Source organism: Alligator sinensis, unplaced genomic scaffold (genome assembly GCF_000455745.1).
Source record: "Alligator sinensis unplaced genomic scaffold, ASM45574v1 scaffold1048_1, whole genome shotgun sequence".
NCBI lineage: Eukaryota > Metazoa > Chordata > Crocodylia > Alligatoridae > Alligator > Alligator sinensis.
Genome location: NW_005842736.1, coordinates 232,674 through 252,624, shown reverse-complemented (window position 1 = coordinate 252,624; position 19,951 = coordinate 232,674). Strand labels below are relative to the sequence as shown.

The following is a 19,951-nucleotide window of genomic DNA, read 5'->3' as shown; positions in this document are numbered from 1 at the left end:
CCGACCCCCGTGCCACTTCCTTCCCCTCGGCCCCCATCTCCTTCCGGGTTCCCTTGGCCGCGCGGTGCATTGTGGGCGGCAACCTATTTCCCTCCCCCTCCTTCAACCTACCGAGCTCCCTCGGGGCGCTGGCGCAGTGGCAGCCTCCCATCTTTCTCCCAGCCAGAGCCAGAGCCAGAGCTTGAGCAGCAGAAGCAGGAGCAGCTGATGATGAGGAGAGAGGGGGAGGCTGGGGGACCTTTTATTTATATTGTTAAAGGGACAGAGCGCTAATTCCGCCCGGGATTGGTTTGTGGGGGGGTCGGAGCGAGGAGCCTGAGTTTCTCCCCCCACCCCCAGCCCAGCCAGAGGATCCCAGAGAGACCCTGGGAGAGAAGGAGAGTTTCTTCCCCCCCTTTGGCCGTCAGGGGAGAGAGAAAGAGACCAAAAGCCTCTTAGCAGCGCAGCCCCTTCTTCTGCCTCTGCTGCTGCTGCTGCTCGGCCCTGGCTGGAGACCCCTCAGCACACGCACACGGAGGAGCAGCAGCCAGTTCACCAGCCCCCCCTCCCCTCCTCCCCCTTTATTACCCTTTGTGTGTGTCTCCTTCTGCGCTGCTCCAGGCCGGGGAATAAAAGTGGGGTGCAGCCAAGGTAAGCGTGTCTACGTGGGGGGAGCCCTGCCTCTGCCCGGCTCTCAGGCTGGCTCTGGGGCAGGCAGATTTGGGGAGTGGGGGCTGGGAGGGGGGCTGTTTTCTGTCTCCATCTTTCAGCTTTGAGGAGAGACACTTTGATTGTTTACGAGTCTGGCAAAGTGGCTGATTTTTTTATTTTTTTTTTTAATTCCCCCTCCTTCCCCCCTCAGTTTTGTTTCTTGCTGTAATCCCTTGTGCTCCCCCATGGGGGGATGTGTTTATCTGTCACTCTCTCCCCACTCTTGTAGGAAGGGGGTACCTCTTTCTTCACCGCTCTTTATTTTTTCCCCAGTGTTTGAGGAAATGTCATGGTGTAGATAATGATCAAGCCTTGCTGGTGGTGTTCTCAAGTATGTCCCAACCCCCCCTTGCCATCCCCACCCCCTTTTCAGAGTTGCCTTTGATTTTAGGGGATTTACTGTTTCTGGGAGCCGTATTTTTGTCCTTTGGTTTTCCTTAGTCTTGGTCTCGCATTTTTTTTGTTTCCTGTGCGAAGAGAGAGAGAGGAAGTGTTTAAAAGGTGTTTTGTGCAAGGTTTATCTTATTCTTGATTTCTTTCAAAAGTGCTTATGTTTCCAATATCGAATCGGGAAATTCAGAAATCATAAAAGAACAATGTGGAGTTGAAACATTTGGGAATTTTTGTGTCTGACTTTGTTTTGGGTACAGTTAAATGTTTCTCTTGATGACAGTTGGAGTCACTAAATTCAGTTATGTAATGACTAAGGCCATGATCCTACAGAACTCTTGCATACACTTCATTCTAAGCCCACCAGTATTCTTAAAATGGAGTTACTAACATAGGTAAATCTTTGCAAGAACAGGGCATATGTAATAAATATTATATCAACACTTGATTATCATAAACAGCTAGGTCTTGGTAAGGATTTCATTTTATTTCTTTTTTTCCACCCCCTCCCCCCCCGCAAGATACTCCATTAGGAAGTCCAGACCTTCCTGTCAGTATTTCTGTCATACTAGCAGTTTGTTAGGTTAGGTACAACTTTCAGTTTTAACTAGTCACTTTTTTATTGCTATAAAATCTACAGGTTGAAAGATTTTTAGTTTCTACAACTTATTTAAATTTAAATACCTGTTTCTGTTTTCTGGAAAACATTGGAACAATTCCTTTAAAGATTCAAAAGCATCCAGAAGTAAGAGTTTACAAGTTAATGACAAATTGTAATATAACTGTCCTCTTCTGTGCAAGTAGGACACTTGCTTTAAAATCATCACTGTCTCTATAATTTTGGACTTTAACTACATTTTTTATACAGTTGTCTGTGTTTTAAAGGCTATTCTGTGCTGTCAGTTTTTAGGAAATGCTGCAAGATAATTTGAAGTGCGAGGTAGGCCACAGGATATGCATTTCACTGGGGCATCACAGCTAAAGTGGATTCAGGATGGTATATACAGTATCTGTATCTTGTATTTGAGGAAGAATATACACAAAACCTTCAGTTGCAAATGCTGTTTTATCTCTGATCCCATAATTTGTGTCAGCAAAAAATATCTTGTGTAAAGTAGCAATTTTGTGATCAAACTGGCAAAATGAAAATAGCAATTTGATCAGGTTGGAAAGAAAAATAAATTTGGAAGGATATTCCGTGTAAACATTGTGAATAGGAGAGGACTAGCAGCTTTAACTACAGCTCTATAGAACTGTTCAGCTTTTGGTTTTCTATGTAGCTTGTGAAGATGAGACACATTGCAGTATTCATAATTCTAAAATATCTAATGTATAAAGTAATATTCCTTCTGAAGGTCAGTAAATATGCCAGTTGGGCACAAAAACTAATTAAAGAAATGTGGCTCCTATTTAGTTAGTTTAATGTAGGTGAAAATAGATATTTCCAGCAAAAGTTTATTCAGGAATAAAAAAATATTTTTCCTGTTTCATACCCACCTGCTATAACATGACTAATACTTTTCTTACTCTGAGGGTACAATTTGTATTTTTCTGTGGCATGTAGAAATCTATAATGTGCTCAAGATTATGCTCCCAATATCTGTATTATTTGAGGTTCTTCTGCAACTTTGACAGAATATAGTTGGTAAATATAGATAATTCATTACAGACCATTACAGGGTTGTTTTTTTTCTGATTTAATTTTAATAAAACCCATAACTGACATGGTTTAAACCGGTTGCTCAGTTTAAGGGGAAAAAAGAATAAAATTTGAGCAATTCCAGTTTTTCAAGTTTTTGATATATTAACTCTATATTTATTGATGTGTATTCCTAGAGGGGAACCATTTCTAAAACCTTAGCTTTCTTAGGCCTGGATCCTACATTCACATCTGTGCATTCAAACAGCATCAGTTTCAATGAGGCTCCACTCTCATGGAATAATTTGTAAGATAGAGAGTCTAAAACATAATCTTTTCAGGGTAGAAACGTATTTTTATATTTCTGCAGTGCCTAAGACAATAGGCCTTCAATTCAGAATGGGGTTCTCTGGGTATTGTCATACCAAATCCTGCTAAATTTAATTGTATTAGCAGGTATAAAGAAAACAGCTGGGAGCCAATGTGTATTAAAAACTAGAGATTTTTATTTTTTTCTTAAGTTCTTCTTATTCTAGTAACACAAGGAAGTATTAAATATTAATTATTGCTTTTTAAGAAAACTTAGCATATATTTTCCTCATTGGCATATTTGTATACTTGCCATTAGTTATTTTTTAATATTCTTTTTCTTTACTAAAAACGTATTTGGAATGTTAGTTTTTTAATTTAAAAGAGATTTTTTTTATACATAAACTGTGCTAGGAAAAACAACAGAGTTTTTGTTCAGGTGAGGCCCATACTTCAGCATTTTTTAAATGAAAATTACAATTCTTTTTGCTTATCCAGTACTAACTTGGCAATGAATTAAAACTTCTTTTTGGTAAACATGCTGCTTTTCAGTATAGTTAGTTTGTTTTTTGTAAAGCAAGATTATTCACAAGTAAAACTTAGATTTATGTGATTCAACCCTTGTTATCTTCTTTGGAAGCTGAGAGTGCTCAGTTTCTCTCAAGAAGTACTTCATCTCTGAGATCACTAACAACATCACTCACAACAATTTCTCATCTTGTTTTTGACCTGGGTTGACTAGATTAATCTGTAATAGATTTTTCCCCTCATTGTTCATAATGATCTTTTGTGAAGGAAATTAAAGCTTGAGAACTTGGTTAACTACAGAAAGTTAACTGCAATATCAACTTCTGAATCAACAGTGATTCTCTTGCATAAACTTCACTCCAGCATGCCACTCTGTGTGGGTGGGCCTTTGTATATATGTGGAACCCATTACTTTTTAATTTGGCTTCTCTTGGGTGTCAGAGCCCATGGGCATAGAGCAGTTTGGGATAGGGGTCTTAGTTAGGAATAGCTTGGGATACATTTTTCGGAAGTGACTTTGGTTCACAGTGGCTGGTGAAAGTTTAGGCCCGAAGGTGCTGAAGTCACTTTTTTGAAAGGGAAACCCAGGTCCTTTGCCCTTTTAAAAATGTTACCCCTTGGATTGGTTCCATTGAAATTGATGGGAGTTTTGCCTCTCCTCTTCCCACTCCCTCCCCTGGGAACAAAATAAGGCCTGTAATATAGGGCCTGCTTTCTAAATATTTTTGTAAGACCGGTAGAGAAAATTGCTTGTAAAAACTGCAAATAAGCTTTATCTCCCCGTACAAAAATTGAGGTATGTATTTGTTATTAAATGGAGCATGGAATAAAATTTTAGAAAAAGCTTGAAGATTCTAAGATACCTCTTGTATCATACATAGGAGGTTTTAGTCTATAATTACAGTTAACACAAATAAGCCATGCTAATATTTTAACTAATTTTGGTAACTTTGACCTATTCAATCCTTCAATTATTAATCTAAAACAACATACTTTATAAATTCGAATATAAGAATTTATAAACAGTTTGGTAGTGAGAAGGAATTTCATGCTTTATACTTATGAATTTCTTGGCTCTGCTAAGTTTTCCTAAACAGAATGGAGCATAAAATTGTTACGAAGTATGTGTGCAGACATTATTCTTAAATTTAATATTCTTTTCTGTTCCTACAGACCATAACGTTCATGGAACTAATAAGACAATGTGTGGGGTCTTTCACCTCCAAGTTGTTGACTTGAGTCTTGCAAAGGGCAGCAGGGACCAAAGTTGTTATCATCTGCTGGCTTTTCATTGAGTTTCATGCAATAAATTGATCATCTCAATTCATTCCATAGTTGACATGTCCCCACGTCACAAAAGTCTCCATTATTTTTTGTCTGTCTTATTTGAGAGACTAAAAAATAAGTTGAGGGAGAATGACTGAAAGAGCTTGCATCACTGGATGTCGAATCATTTGGAATAGGAGTGAGCATGTTGTAAGAGCAGCACGAAGAAACTGGCACTACCCGAGTTTGCTGGAGACTTGCTGGACTTCAGGCTTGTCAAAGTAGCATGATTTTCACGAATGCTGAATGTACTTGAAATGATTTAGGTAAAATAAATTTAAATTCCTTTAGAAGTTTATATTAACTTCCTTCAAAGGTGAAATATATTCTGTCATTACTTTCTGAATATATGTGTGTGTGTGTGTGTGTGATATTTACAATGCTTATTTTATTATACCTCAAATTGTTTAAAAGGGTGGTTTGGGGATAGTGTAGAGGTTAAAATATTAGCTACTGTTATTTTTGGAAACTATAGCACTATCAGTTCCATAGGGTTTAGTGTCATTACAACTGTTTAAGGGAAAAGTCATACCCATGTTTTAAAGACTGAAAATATCAAGACTATAGGTTCATGATAAAATGTATTGACATAAATACTTAAATCATCAAAAGCAAGAGCAGTTGCTTAAAATTAAAATGTATCTTTGATTTTAGAGTTTTGAGGGTTATTGCATCACTAACATGGCTGCTGTAAAAGTCAAACAAATTCCTAAGTGGCGGAACAGAACAGTTGTCAACTGTTTGCACAATAAGTCTTGCTGGATCAAGTGGTGATATTCTCAACATTTAGATAAAGAGAAGCTTGCAGTAATGTTGCCACACAAGCTGATGCCAAAGGAAACAAATGGGAGGACAGTAAAAGAAAAGTAGAACAAATCAGCCTAATAAAACCTAAACATAAACCTATATATCATAAATATGAATAGTTTCAGTGCTTCCATTTATAATACCTAACTTTTTGGATACGTTTCAGTGAAACTGAATTTTTTCGGTATTGAGCTTTTTTTACTTTACATATCCTATATTTCAATAGTGTAACTGATTGCTTTGGGTGGTTGATCAAACTCTACTTTTTCTTCGAGCAAACTGAATAAATGTGCATGCTACCACATATGAGTAGTCCCATTGGAGTCAGTAATTCATGTGTAAGTGTTTGCAAGTTTGGGGTCTACAAGGCACTGGTTACCACTAGCTGCATCAAACAAAGGATGAGGCTCAGTCCTTTCTTTATGTATTTCAGAATGTATTGCCCCATACCCATGAATATTGTGACTTGAGTATTTTTAATGGTATAACAATGATAGTCTAAGGCTCTGATCCTGCAGAACTGTATGCCTATGTTTAATTTTATGCATGTGAGCAGTCTTATTGATTTCTCTGAGATTCCTTGTATGTGTGATAAGCATGTAAGCTCTGCAGGATCAGGATCTAAATTGCTAGCTGCTTAATTGGAGGAGAATAATTCTTGCATATACACTAGTTTTACTACGATAGCATTCTACAAAGTAAGCTGATAATAGTATCCCTGATGAAAGATACCAAGTTGTCAAATGTCTGTAACAAACTCTGATTTTTGTCATTCCTTCCATCTTTTCTGGTTGGATTTTTGTAACTTTCTTTTGGTGTGGGTGTTTTGTGGGGTATGTTTGAGCATGGACAAATTGAAAGACTAGATATGTCCATTTAAATTGCTGGTGCAGCATTAATTATAATGTTCTGGAATCATGACTGTTGGAATTAAGTAATCATATTCTAGGTGTGTTAGTATTCAGTAGTCAAAGTTCAATGAACTCTTATATTTTGCAGTGCATAACAACCCGTTTGGAAAATGCTTTGCTGTTTTGCAACCCTTTGTGTTAAAGTTTTCTGTTAAAATTTTTAAAGGCCTGTATCACATTTCTCAAGGGTAGACCTTATCTGATAACTTAAAACAGCTATTTGTCTCACCAAATGAAATGAAATCAAATTCCTGGTTAGGACTATCTTCAAAAAGGTTGAGTTTTTTTTTTTTTTGTTTGTTTGTTTGTTTTAAGGCATAGCTTCAGAATCTTTTTTCTACTACTTTTAACATTTTGTCACACCAGAGTTCTTGCCGAAGGGTTTCTTGGCCATTTTAGAAGCTATAATCCAGTTAAAAGGTTTGTTTATGCTTCCCATCTCTGTTCTGCTGATGGTATTAGAATGCAGGCCAGAGCCAGACATCTAACTGTTTATAACATTCAAACTTCAATTAAAGCTGCAGTGTTCAGTTTACTAAATATTAGTATGTTTGTGCCAGCTAGAAATTATTGCCAGCAATGATGGAAACCGAGTGATAGGCTCTGATTCCTGTCCTTCCCCATTTCACTGTTTTATAAATCTATTTTCTTCATTTTCTGTCTTTTGTTCCTTTTTTGTATATCATAATTATGAGGCTTTTGTCGAATTTTAGCATTCAAAATTTTTGTTTTACACTCAGAGTGGTTTGTGGGATTGAAAGAGAAATGATTACTCATGAGTTACTGATATCTCTTCTGTATGGAGTCCAAAATTATTGACTTTGGTGGAAACTTTGCCCAAGTAAGGACTGCAGGGTATGGCCTTTTATCTTTTAGCAGGTGTCGGAATACTTTTAACTTAGCACATAGGCTGTGGTACAAATATAAACCTCCTTTGACTTTTTTTATAATAAGATATAAAGCTCCACGTATTCAGTTAGGCAAAAGTGTACACTTTACTAGATAACTTAACAGTTTACAAGTAGACAGTCATGTGCTCCTTTAAAAAAAAAAATGTTAACTATCGATATAGATTTTTTTTTTTTTTAATCCAATTCATTCTGCTCCAGGCTGCTGGTGTTGCTAATAGGTTGTGTGTTGGATTTTTTTAATGCGTTAAACTGTTGAAATACTTTTAAAAGCCAGTAAAGTAACTTGCAAAGTTGCTCATTTTGCAACTTACCTATACATGTGTGCACTGGCTGGACTGCAGAAGCAGCACTTATTTATTTATTTATTTGCATACTGGTTTATTTTTGTCTATCAGTTGCTATCCTTTTCATAATGTCTCTGTGACATTTGCTGTGGCTGATGTGGTTGGTTTGTTTGTTTTAAATGCTTATACTAGGAAGAACCACAGGGTTTTAGCTGCTGTCTTTAAAGTCAATGGCCAAATATTTATTAATTTGAATGGATCAGACCCTACATCTGAATTTTTCATGAGTTCTGACTTTATTTATTTTATAGTATCCTCCCAGTTCTAATCATGGAACGGTCCAAAGAGTCGATCAGCAGACATTCCATTTATTGTACTGAAATACTTGATAATCTGTTAAGGAAAATGAGTATACCTTGGATATTTAGCTGGATATTGATAGTCATCTTGGGCATATAGTAAACATTGCTGTTTCCCTTCTTCCCATACTTATTTTTTAAATGTAGCTGTTCTTTTAGCGAAGACTGGTAATTTATGAATCAGTCTCTGCCATTTGTTGTTGTTATAACAAATGGTAAAGACAACAAATGGTTCTACTAGGAGACTGTATATCCAAATTAAAATAGTGATGAACCAAAACTCTCTGAGAAGTAAAAAAATGTAAAGCAAATTACATTTTAAAAAATTGTAAATATAGAATTTAAAAAGTAATTTCCCACATAAAGGGAACTTGTAAGCATTTTTATCTCAGCAAAGATAAAATAGAATGTGTGAAAACTGCCTGCTTTCTCTTCAATGACAGTTAATTATCAGAATGAGAAATAACTTATTCTAAGCCAAGAAAGTAAATTCATAAGCATCTGCTTAAAATGTATTTTCCACATCAATTTTGGAAATCAATTTGTATTATTTATGCTCATATTTACTTCTTAATGGATCAGCATTGGGGGGTGGGGAATACGTGGGTTGGTTGTTTGTTTTGTTTCAGTTCTTGGAACAAAGGTTTGAACTCATCAAAACAATCCTGAAATACATTTGTTCCATGGGGATTTTGAAAGATGTATGTGTTTTCTATAATTTTACTGGTTTCAAAAGAAATCATAAATACAAATAAGAATCTGAGTAGTGACCTGCAGATTTTTCTCTTTAAAGTAATCCATTATAGTACATTTAGTACTTTATAAACATTGGGTTTTCTTAGCTGTTTCCTGAATGATGCACTTTTCTATTAAAGGAATAGAAATTGGTGGTGGGGAGTGGTGCAGTTCTAACTGTTAAATCACTGTTTTGGAAAAATAATGAAAGATTAAATGTAAGGGCAGGAATATAAACTTACTAAATTCTTCCCAGTATCAAACATGGAAGATGATCAGCCCTTTTAGGAAATGTACAAACTTACCTTTTAACAGACTGAAAAGGGGAGGGGACCTGCTACTCGGGAGCTCTTATGTAACCAGTGTGTCTGCATGTTCCTGTTCTCCAAGTTAGCTCAGCCTCTGTAACTTTAACCCTGTTTCATCCAGGCTTTAAATTCCAACAGTTTTTCCCTTTTATCCCTACAGAAGCATGCAGATACCATACTTTAATTGCTGGTTTTTGTTTTGTTTGATATGATGTAGTTGTTACATCTGCCTATATCTTTAGGAAAGGGGTGGACAATTATTTCAGCTGGAGGGCCACTTAATGAGTTTTGGTGAGCTGTCAAGAGGTATAAGGGTAGCCCTGCCCCTTGACAGGTGCCTCACCCCCTGGTCACCATCTTTGGACTGGAAGTCCTGCCCCTAACACCTGACCTTTGCCACAGGAAGTCCCTCCCCTTGCCCCCAGAAGTATTTCTTTGGGGAGGAGGGACTACCATCTTGGAACCAGAAAAAAAACCCAAATCATATACCAGAAGTCAAACATCTACTAAAAGATCTTTTAATTTTATTTCAAAAAAATATTTTTGCCATGATTTATTTGTGTTTGCATAGTGTATATATAGAGGTGATTGCATAACAGCTCAAAAATAAAGTTTTAACTCTTATATTGTGTGTGGGGTGTGGTCGGGGGGCTGGATGTGTGTTCATCATGGGAGCAGAGCCAGGGGGGCTTCCCACGACTCATGTGCAGCTCTCAGCACTCATGCACCACTGGGTGGGAGCCCTGCACAATGGAGCTGGGTGCCTTCCTCTCTCCCTGCTTTATTTGTAACACAGTAAACTCGTGGATGCCATGTCCAATCAATTCCAATATTTCAAGGCAGGTTATGGGAATCAGTGGGTGCAAATCAATTTGCTGATGATGGTGATGATTGCAACTGGTACAAACTGGATCACTGGAAAAAGCCTGATTCACAGGATAACACCTCATTGTGTTTCATGAAGAGGAATATCTCTGCCATGCCCTACTACTTCCTACACGTATCAGAAACAGCAGTTCATGCTTTGGGGGGGTATTGTCCATAGTTTAGTTTCTAATAGAAATTAAAGCGTTTTATGAGAGGAACTTTGAGGGAGAATGTGGGGATCCCTAGTATAGCAAAATTTGTGGGCATATGGAGACTGGAAAGGGAAACAGGAAGTGCTGGAATGATGCAGTAGGTAGTGGGAGGGGAAAAGCGTTTTTGGTGATGGAGAGAGAATTGTGGTGATAGTAGTAGGAAAGCTAGGAAGCAAAGCAAGGACTGGCAAGTGAATGGATGTATGCTGTAACAGGTAGGTGTAGCACCTTACCCTGTTCCTTTCTCTGTCCTAATGAATATTTAAGTGGAATAGCTCCAAGAGGAGGGTATAAGTGCCATGCCTCCAGCATACTCTACAGCCCAGTGGTTAGGGTAGCTTTCTTGGGTGATGGAAGATGTGGTTTTGAATCTTCTCATCAGATATGGGATTATCTAGATACTAGATGAGTGTTCAAATTATTCAGCTCTTCTTACCCAAAAAAGCCTCTGTGAAAATAGTTATCATTTAGTGCTGAATCATGAGGATGTTGCTAGGGATGTGAATGGTTAACCATTCACACATTGATAACTGGTAGTACCTTGCCAGTTATTGTTTAGCACAGGCTGGAGAGCAGTCTGGTGGGGTGGGAAGGGAAGGGAAGCAGCGCAGTGCAGTGCCCCTGAAGGTGGCAGGGCAGGCAGGAGGGGGAGTGGAAAGGAGAAGCGAGGAGGAGGGGAAGCATGGCAGGGGAGCTGTGAGGGTCTTGATCCTTCTTGTGACAGCACAAACCTAGCCCTTTCCCCACCCTCCCAGCCAGGGCTCCATAGACTCCTGTGCAGTCACTTGCAGCTCCAGCCCCATGGCAGTTGTATGCCGACGGCAGCAGCAGACAAGGGGCTTTACCTGCCCACTGCTGCCACACAGCTGCCCAGGGGCTGGGGCCAGTTGCAGGCAGCAGCGGTGAGCCCTGCTGCAGCCCTGTAAAGCCATGGGTGGCAGTAGTGAGGTTTCCCAGTCTGCTGCTGCCTCCCAGAGAATGAGTGAGTACAGGCAGGGGCTGGTCCCTGGTAGATGCATGCTGTTGGTTAACCATTTAACCAGTTAACATTAGGGGAGTTTAGATGGGTACTTAATTGGTATTTACATTCCTAGATGCACAGATAAAATTATTTTAAAAGTAGTAACGAGCAATAAAAGTATTTAACTGGCCTGTTTTTCATATTTTTAAGGAACTGTGCCAGTTTATTTGTTTACCTAGAATGAGTATAGCTCTTGAAGGTTAGACAAAGACCAGACATTTAGGATTTTTGTTGTACTGTATTTTCTCACGTCTTCTACACAAAAGGAGGTGTTGTTGGCATTATATGCAAGAAACCTGAATCCCCACAGGTGCGGAAATTTGTCAGCAGGGGTCATGGCAGTCAATGTTGCCATGGCTCCCCCACCACCAAATTTCTGGGCCTACGAGGCACCCTTTGGCTGGATATGTGGCTCCCTATGCCAAATTGGACAGACCCCAGTGGTCATTCCATGGCAAACCCACCACACGACCCAGGGTCAGATGCAGCACACAGGTTTGGATTTAACATGCTGGTTTGGATCCAGAATGGGCCCTCAGATCTGGCACAGGGTCAGACTTGTGCTGGGTCATGCCAAACAGGTGACCCCCAAGCTAGCACACAAGATCGAACTCAGCATGCTGGATTAGACCCAGCACATGACCATGGCAGTGTTGCGTGGGGTTGGAGTCATACTGGGCTGGACCTTGTGTGCTGGAGCAGTCCACAGATCCTATCCAGTGCATGGCAGCAGGCTTTGTTCCTTGGCTGATACTACTTGGTTTCTGCAGGAAGTATTTTTTTTCTTCATCCCGCCTCTTAAGAACAGCATGCATAATATACAGGACCATGAAGTATGTGAGAAGTGATTGTTTTTTAAACCAAAAATCTTGAATGCAGATTTTAGATGCACAGCAGATCTGTTAAAAAAATCATTGTCTTTTTCTTCATCAGTGCAAAATCATTCCCTCATGAGAATTCCTCAAGTATTCTAAAAGAAGCTAACACTGAATAGTTTCAACAAGGGGAACTCATCACTTCCCATGTAAACTGGATTTACCAATATAGCTTGTTAAAAACTTTTTGCTGATTTGCTTCCTAAGTTATCACTCAAATTCATTATTCTTTTGAGCCGCTCTCAAAGTGTCTAACCCCATTAGGCACAATTCCACCACTACAGAATACAGTGGAAAAAAGCATTGCTATTATTATACTATGGTTCCATACAGTCCATTCAGGATTGAAACCCCACTATGTTAACCCTGTACAAACATAGAAAAGGAACAGTATCACCCAAGATACTTACAAACAAATTTATTTAGCAGTTTCAAGGGATGAAGAAAGCAGTTCTTGATATGCAGACTGTTAATTGCTCAAACTACACATATATAGTTTCTTTAATCTGCATCCTCACCTCCAGTTAGGACTTCTAAAACCTTAAATATTTATCACATTTCTCAGGTTCCTCTACAATTTTTTTTCTATTTCTTTTGAAATACATGTTGTTCATAACAAGCCAATGTTATTCAAGATGCACTGTTGTTACCTCAAAAAAGTATTTTGCCCTGTCCCTACAGTTTGGTCACAGTCCTGCTTTGAGATGGTCATCAAAAATATAATTAAAAAAAAAAAAAGATTAGAAAGACTAAAGTCCCCCCACTTACATTTTAATCACTCATTTTCATGACGTAACTTTTATCCAAAACAGTAACTACCTTCCCTGCAGACTACCAAGAGTTATCTTAATTTAAATCGAGATTAAAGGATATAACCGTAAACATTTGAAGAGGAAAAACTACTATTTCATGTTTGTTGGGGGAACATATAAGGCTGATTCAGGTGGCATGTTCATCCAAGAGACTGAGAGGATTAATGACAATGCAGCCTGGGACACACGAGATCTAATTTCAAGTCGCTTCAAACTAGATCTACAAAACAAACCAACAGAGAGACCAACAAAAAACCTATAGGCATTGCAGTCTAGCTTTTAGGTTTCTTGCCAGCCAGTGGAACCCAGCGGATCAAATCGGGCATGCAGCTTTGCACAATGCATGGGAAGAATTGGGCACCTAATTCAGAAAACCTAGCTCGCTAAGTGGGGAGCTGCCCAAGTTAGCTGAATTAGTACACCCTGGAGAGATGTTAATCCCCTTCTTTCTCAGGAAGCCAGGCATCTAACACTAGTTGATAAGGAAGGGTCTCCTTCCACTCAGGCTTCATGACCATGAACTCTCTCTGGGAGTTAGGGCTGGTTTAGGTGCCTTTTTTTCATAAAACATGATGAGGGAGAGAAGCAGTGCAGCTGTCATCGCCCTGCTTATATTGTGATGTTGAAATCCCTGTACGATCATAGAGAAATACTGAAGCTATAAAATGGTTGTGTCGTGGATCCGATTCTGCACACGGGGTCTGGCCATGAACCAACCTCAGGAGCTGACACAATGGTATACAGAGCCATACCGTTCATCCACAGAGCTCCCCAGAAGTCTAGAAAGTTGATGGTGAGGAAGCGGAAGCAACTTTAATTGCCATAGCTTCCAGAGCCCTGGCAATTAGTGCTGCTACTGCTCCTCCACCACCAGATTTGGGGAGCCAGGTTTCTCATTTATAATGCACACCCCAAGATTCACCAGCTCCTTTTTGTCAAAAAAAAGAAAAAAAAAAGTATAGATTATACATGTGAAAATAGGCTGCTACACAACTCCTAAATGCCTGTTTTTTGTCTAATCTCCAAGAGTTATATTCATTCTAGTAAACAAATAACTTGGCGCAGTTCCTTAAAAATATGAAAAACAGGTCAGTTAAATACTTTTATTGCTCGTGGCTACTTTTAAAATAAATATATCTGCTGCATCATCCTTGTGACTCAGAACTGAATGAAAACTATATTCATAGATTTTTTTTAACTAGGCAAAAAAGACTTAGAAGAATCAAGTTCATACTTTTTTTTTCTCACTTTTTTTTTAGTGTCTTGTAGATTGGTATAATTTTATTTTTCTTACAACAATCTGAAAATGCTTCTTAATGTGGAGTACTAGTGTTGTAGTCAGTCCTTGGTATATATGTGATCATCACTAAATTCACAGAATAACTCTTGTACTATTTACATACTGTTGTGATAAGCTGTCATACAGAAATGAGACTACAGCAGATCTACCTTTTTGTTTTTCTAAATTGTTTTAACAAAAGTGAAAAAAATGCTATCTGTAGTGCACAGTTCCATTGTAGATAAATGCAAATTTAGCTTGGTTTGGGGTAAACTTATTTAAGATGATACCCTGAGCCTGATTATCATTTATACCAAAATGCCCTTAAGCTACTTTTAGTATAAAGAAAACTTGGTCTTTTCAATTGCTACTTCTATATAGAATGTACTGGTAATCACGTTCACTGTGGATATACATTATAATGCATACTTGTGTTGCGTTGTGGTTTCAGGTTGCAATTTTAAAAACTGGTTATATGTTTTTATAACAAAACACTAGACTATTTATTGGCTATTGATATACAAGGTACTGCTATCCCAGAAATTTTATGTTCATGGTATGCAGCTGCTGGAGAGGATGTTTCATTGTTATATTTTACTGCTTATTAGTCTGTGTTTGCCATTTTGGAATTGCATCCCCCTCCCATGTATGCTGAAGTGAAGTGCATCTGCCTGTGTGCCAACGAAAAAGGGGTTTGTGGTGCAGACAAAACACATTCCACACTTCTGTGTAAGCTGTACAGACTTGTGCACATAGGGTCCAAAGAAGTATTTCTATTAATCTATTCATAAATAAAACCTAAGGCTATTCAATACATCCTTTCAAGGGCAAGGTGATTTTTTTCCTTTAGATTAATTTTTTTTGAGGAAAAGTAGCTTTATAATCTTCCTGTGTTGAACTGACATGAGATTAGATTTTATTTCAGGAGTTTTGATACAGGGAGAAGCAAGGAATCCATAGATTACAAGTAGGGAAAATTTAAAAAGTCCCAAATTATTAAACCTTATCAAGGAGAAAAGGAAGTAGGTACAGTATGTTCACTGATGTTCCTCTGTCAGCATTTGAGAGGCCTGGAACAGATGATCTTGAGCCAACAGTAGGTAACTAAGGAAAAGACATGAAAGAAACAATGATCTATCAGCATAATGCCTTAAATTTACATTATGAGATTACATTTGCTTTAAATAACATCTTGGCTCTTTAGTTCTTCTAGAGCAGCGAGAGGCACTGTTGAGGAAGCCAGATGAATGGTGAAGGGGTTCTGTGGCTTGAATAGATATTCCAACAGTTATTGATTTGATTTTATATTAGGCCTGCCAATTAATTGGCATTAATGTGCTTGATTAACGCAAGAACCAATTATGTGTTATCATGCATGTGGTTTTGGAGCCTGCATCTGGGCTCCTTTCCGCTTCTGTCACCACCGCCTCCAGGTCACCCAGGAGTGCAGTGATGATACTGCAGAGGAGCCACAAAGCAGGCTGGGCACAGGCTCCGGGCTGCTGCAGCGGGGGGGAGGCGTGTGTGTGTATGCGCTCACACACGCTACTAGAGGTGCACCAATATATTGGTGCTATATTGGGATATACCGCATGCAGGCATGCAGCCGCAGCATACACACAACCAGGAATGCAGCCCGGCAACATGTAGAGCTGCGTTCAAGGGGCAGGTGGGCAGTTCCACAGTTCCAAGGCCCCCACAGTGAGGGAGGGAGTGGGGCAGGGGTGAATGGGACCCCGAGGCCAAGGCAGGGAGTAGGTTAGAGCTGTGGGTAGCTCGCCCAAGGGCATAGCGGGTGGGGGGGAGGGTTCCCTGCCACTGCATGCACCCCCAGGAGAAGTATGGGGGCAGCTAGACCCTGCTGCCTTTGCCCTGGGAACCACGTGATGCTATGCTGCGTCTCCCGCCACCATGCGGGCAGGGGGCATGACACGGCTAGTGCTTGGCTCCCAGGGCAAAGGCAGCAGAGCCCCACCCCATAGCTGGCAGCCCACCTCTGCCCTGCACACATCTGGGAGACATGCCCCCATGCCTCCCTGGGAGTGCACACAGCAGCGGGGAGCTGCTCGTGGCTCCATTCTATTCCCTGCCCCAGCCCTGAGGTCCCATGCTCCCCAGCCCCTGCCCGCCCCTTTCCCTTCCACAGATTTTCCAGCTGAGCACTGCTGTACACGACACTGGGCTGCATTCCTGTAGGTTTACCATATTTCCAGTTTCAAAACCTGTGGTGGCGGGGGGGGGCAGTGATGCCCTTGCCCTGGCCCTGCCCCGCACTCCCAAGCCACAGCCCCCCCAGCCCTGCTGCTGCCCCTCACTCCTGACCCACAGTACCCCGCATCCTGCCAGGGCGTGCAGGGGTTCCCCCTTCCACGCCTCCAAACCCTACCCCCGACATGGGGACCCTCTCTTCCCCAGGCTACACACACACCCACAACCCCCTACACTTGCACAAAATCCTCCCCCATACACACCCCAACCATACAAAGTACCTGCATAATTTTGCGTATTTTTGAGTTTTTTGCATATAATTGGGAGTTGTTAGCTGTGCAGTAAAAACAAAAAAACTTAGTTGCAATTAATCGCAATTTTAATCATGCAATTAATCGTGATTACATTTAATAGTGTGACAACCATAATTTAAATGTTACCAGATTTTATTTTTAAGGATGAATTGGTTATTATGGAGGAATGATAGTGACTCCATAGTTAACAGACCTTTCTGTTTAACTTCCTGTTTTTCCTTTCCAGAGTGCTCAGAAATTCATATGCTGATTTAGATTGCTTTGAGGATTGTCATGTCTCTGGGATCCTAAGCAGAGTCAAATGTGCAAATTAAAGATTATTTTGTCAGAGGATTCCTGAGTGCCCGTAAAGAATCTTTCATAATTTTAGGGGGTTGCAGGAGGGGAGAAAGTATGTGGAGAGGGTGTTCTTAAAGTATGGCACTGATCTACATGAAATTGAGATTAGATTTGGATACAGTTTTGTCTAGTCTTCAGTACCCTATTTCACACAAAGGAAACAATATTTTGAAAGTTATAAGATGGTCTGTCCAGCTTTAGCATGTTTCTGGAATGCATAGTGAAGAAAGTGGTTTGTTCAGGCACCCTGAGCCAGGTGTGCTGGTTCTACGTCGATCAAGTATATGAGCTCAGCTCATATTGTAGTCATTTGAGACTTGATTCAACTGTAGTGTTAGATTGATGCAGGGGTGACGCGTAAGGGGTGTATGTGGGTACACATGCACCCCCTGTGTGTGGCAATGCACCCCCTGCAACAAGGTGCTGCCGACATTGTTGGCAGCGCCTGCGGACAGTCACCGCTTGCCACCCCGCCCACAGCATCTGTGGGTGGTCCCTGACTGCCCCTGGCCGCCGCCGCTGCTGCTGGTGGCACCTGTGGGTGGTCACCGCCGCCCCTTTCCCCCCCGCTGTCGACACTGCCAGCGGCATCTGCGGGAGCTCTCTGCTCACTGCCACCACACTTCCGCTGCTGCTGGCACAGCCACGCGCCCCCCAGCCATCGGGGGCATGCACTGTTCATGGATTAATGCATAGCTCAAATATTGTACACAGAGTTAAGTGGTGCTTTAAACTTAAGTTGGCTGACTTACCTAAGCTTATGGGTTGAAACTTGAGTGGTGCTGATCCCCCATCTAGTAATGCTGAGTATGATCAGGTTGCAGAGTGTATCCCCTGGGCTTACATGCATGCAAACCTCTGCTTGCCGAGCCCTCTCTCTGAGTGCCCACCTTGCCTCGCATGACCCAATCTTTTGTATTTATTTCCACACTGCCCATACAGCTAAACAGGTTTGGCACTAAGATTTCTAACCATGTGTCCCAAGGCTCTTAGGCTAGGGACAGAAGTTACACACACACCAGTTTAAGTGATCAGAAACTGGTTTAAGCTTGTAACAGAAGAGAAGTTCAGTGCACGTAAACCAGTTGCAACTGTGGACTACAAATCCCAGAGGCACTTGGAATCAGGAAGAGTAAGTGATGAGCAACCCTGCAGAGTTCAGTTGCTGTAATTCTGGACTGCAAATCCCGGAGGCCTCGGGGACAGCAGGAAGAGGAAGTGAACACACAGCCAGAGAGACATGCTCTAGCACCTCCTGGCTTCTGGCCTTAGCCACTGCAGGCCCATGACTGCATTTCCTGAATCAAAGGCTGTTCACTTCTGTTTCAATTTAATCTGTGCAGCTTAGACTAACCTGCAAAGACTGAATCGATTCTGCCTCTTTGACTGTCTGTACCTAGCCTGAGTGCCCAGTTAATTTGAGCCATTCTGAATTAGCTCATGATACATTGTAGGAGAACTTGCCTCCCTGTCTCATACTGTGTTGTTAAAATGACCACAAATTCAGGCTTTATATTCTTCACTTCTGGCTGTTCTAGCTCATGCCAACCAATGGTACTGTAGCAGGATACATTTTTCCTGCTTTTGATTGAGTTTTATTACAGATGAACCTACAGTTGTGTTCTATTGAGATTTTGGATAATACTTCAGCCAAGGTTCCTGACTCTTTAGAAGGTGGTAGCAGCTTGCAGAGGGGGCATTTCTTAATTTACAAATGCCTTTTGCATGCTGTAGATTCACAATGTAAACCAGCACAGCAAGCTGAGATCACACTGTCCTGAAGATCTGGGAAAATCAGAGCCAGTTTCCAAACTTCCACATAAATAAGCAAACATTTATGGAGCATTATGAAGAGATTTATCCAGTCCTCTACCATTTGAACGTGCAAGTGAGGTAGGAGTCCAGAAGTGGATTGGTATTAGCTAGGGGTGCACAGATGGGGATTTTTGAGGCTAATACCAATAGCTGATATTTAAGGAGGCATATCGGCTGATACCAATTCGATATCAGGTCAGGTTTGGGCAGGCCGGGCAGGACGTGGGGCAGGTGGCGGCACTGTGTGGACTGGGGGCTTATGAGGGGCCTACAGCAAACTTCAGGGAGGCTACAGCCCCCCTGTAGTTCCCTCCCAGTGGTGCTGCCCGGCCTAGACTCTGCTGGGAACAGGCTCTGGATCTGTGCGGGTGGACTGGGGCCGGGGCAGTTCCTGGCGGAGCCTGGGCTGGGCGGAGTGGGAGGCGGTGCCACTAGGAGGCGGTTACGGGGAGAAGGGGCACTGCAGTCGCACCAAAATTTGTGGTAGGCCCCTCATAGCTCTCTGCTCCAGGTGGTGCCACCACCTGCCCGGCTCCAGCTCTGCTGGGAACAGCCCACCCCGCCCCATGCAGATCCGGAGGCAGTGGCAGGAGCTGGTGGATGAGCCACATGTGGCAGTGGGAGCTGCCTTCCCCTCCCCTATGCCCCCCCCAGACGAGCTGAGGCTTCGCCCCCCTCCTGCCCTCTGCCTTCCTCCATCCCTAAGGGCAGGGCCTTCATCTGCCCCTCACGCCCCTTCCCCTTCCCTTCCCTGCCAGCCCTCGAGACTAACCAGCTGGAGGCAGCTTTCCACGCTGCGGGCTGTGTCTTCACTGCCTATGCATGCAGCACGGGCTTTTATCGGCCTAGTTATCAGCCACTTAAGGCTGATATCTGATATAGATAATTTTCTTTATATTGGTACCGATCCAATATTGGACCGATGTATTGGTGCGCCTCTACTATCAGCATTTCAAAAATTGCTACCTGGTTCGGGGCTACCTACACTGTTGTTACCAAAAAGGCAACAGCA

At 41.4% G+C, this 19,951-nt stretch overlaps 1 protein-coding gene across 7 annotated transcripts in view; it reads left to right on the top strand.

The window, feature by feature from the left end:
• The first annotated feature begins 82 nt into the window (after positions 1–82).
• The window catches only part of LOC102368983 (methyl-CpG-binding domain protein 5), a 235,939-nt gene continuing 216,070 nt past the window's right edge, over positions 83–19,951 (top strand). For all 7 annotated transcript variants that reach the window (XM_025216384.1, XM_025216383.1, XM_025216377.1 and 4 more), the window contains exon 1: positions 83–630. The gene's annotated coding sequence lies outside the window, so the exon portion shown is untranslated. The remainder of the gene's footprint in view (positions 631–19,951) is intronic.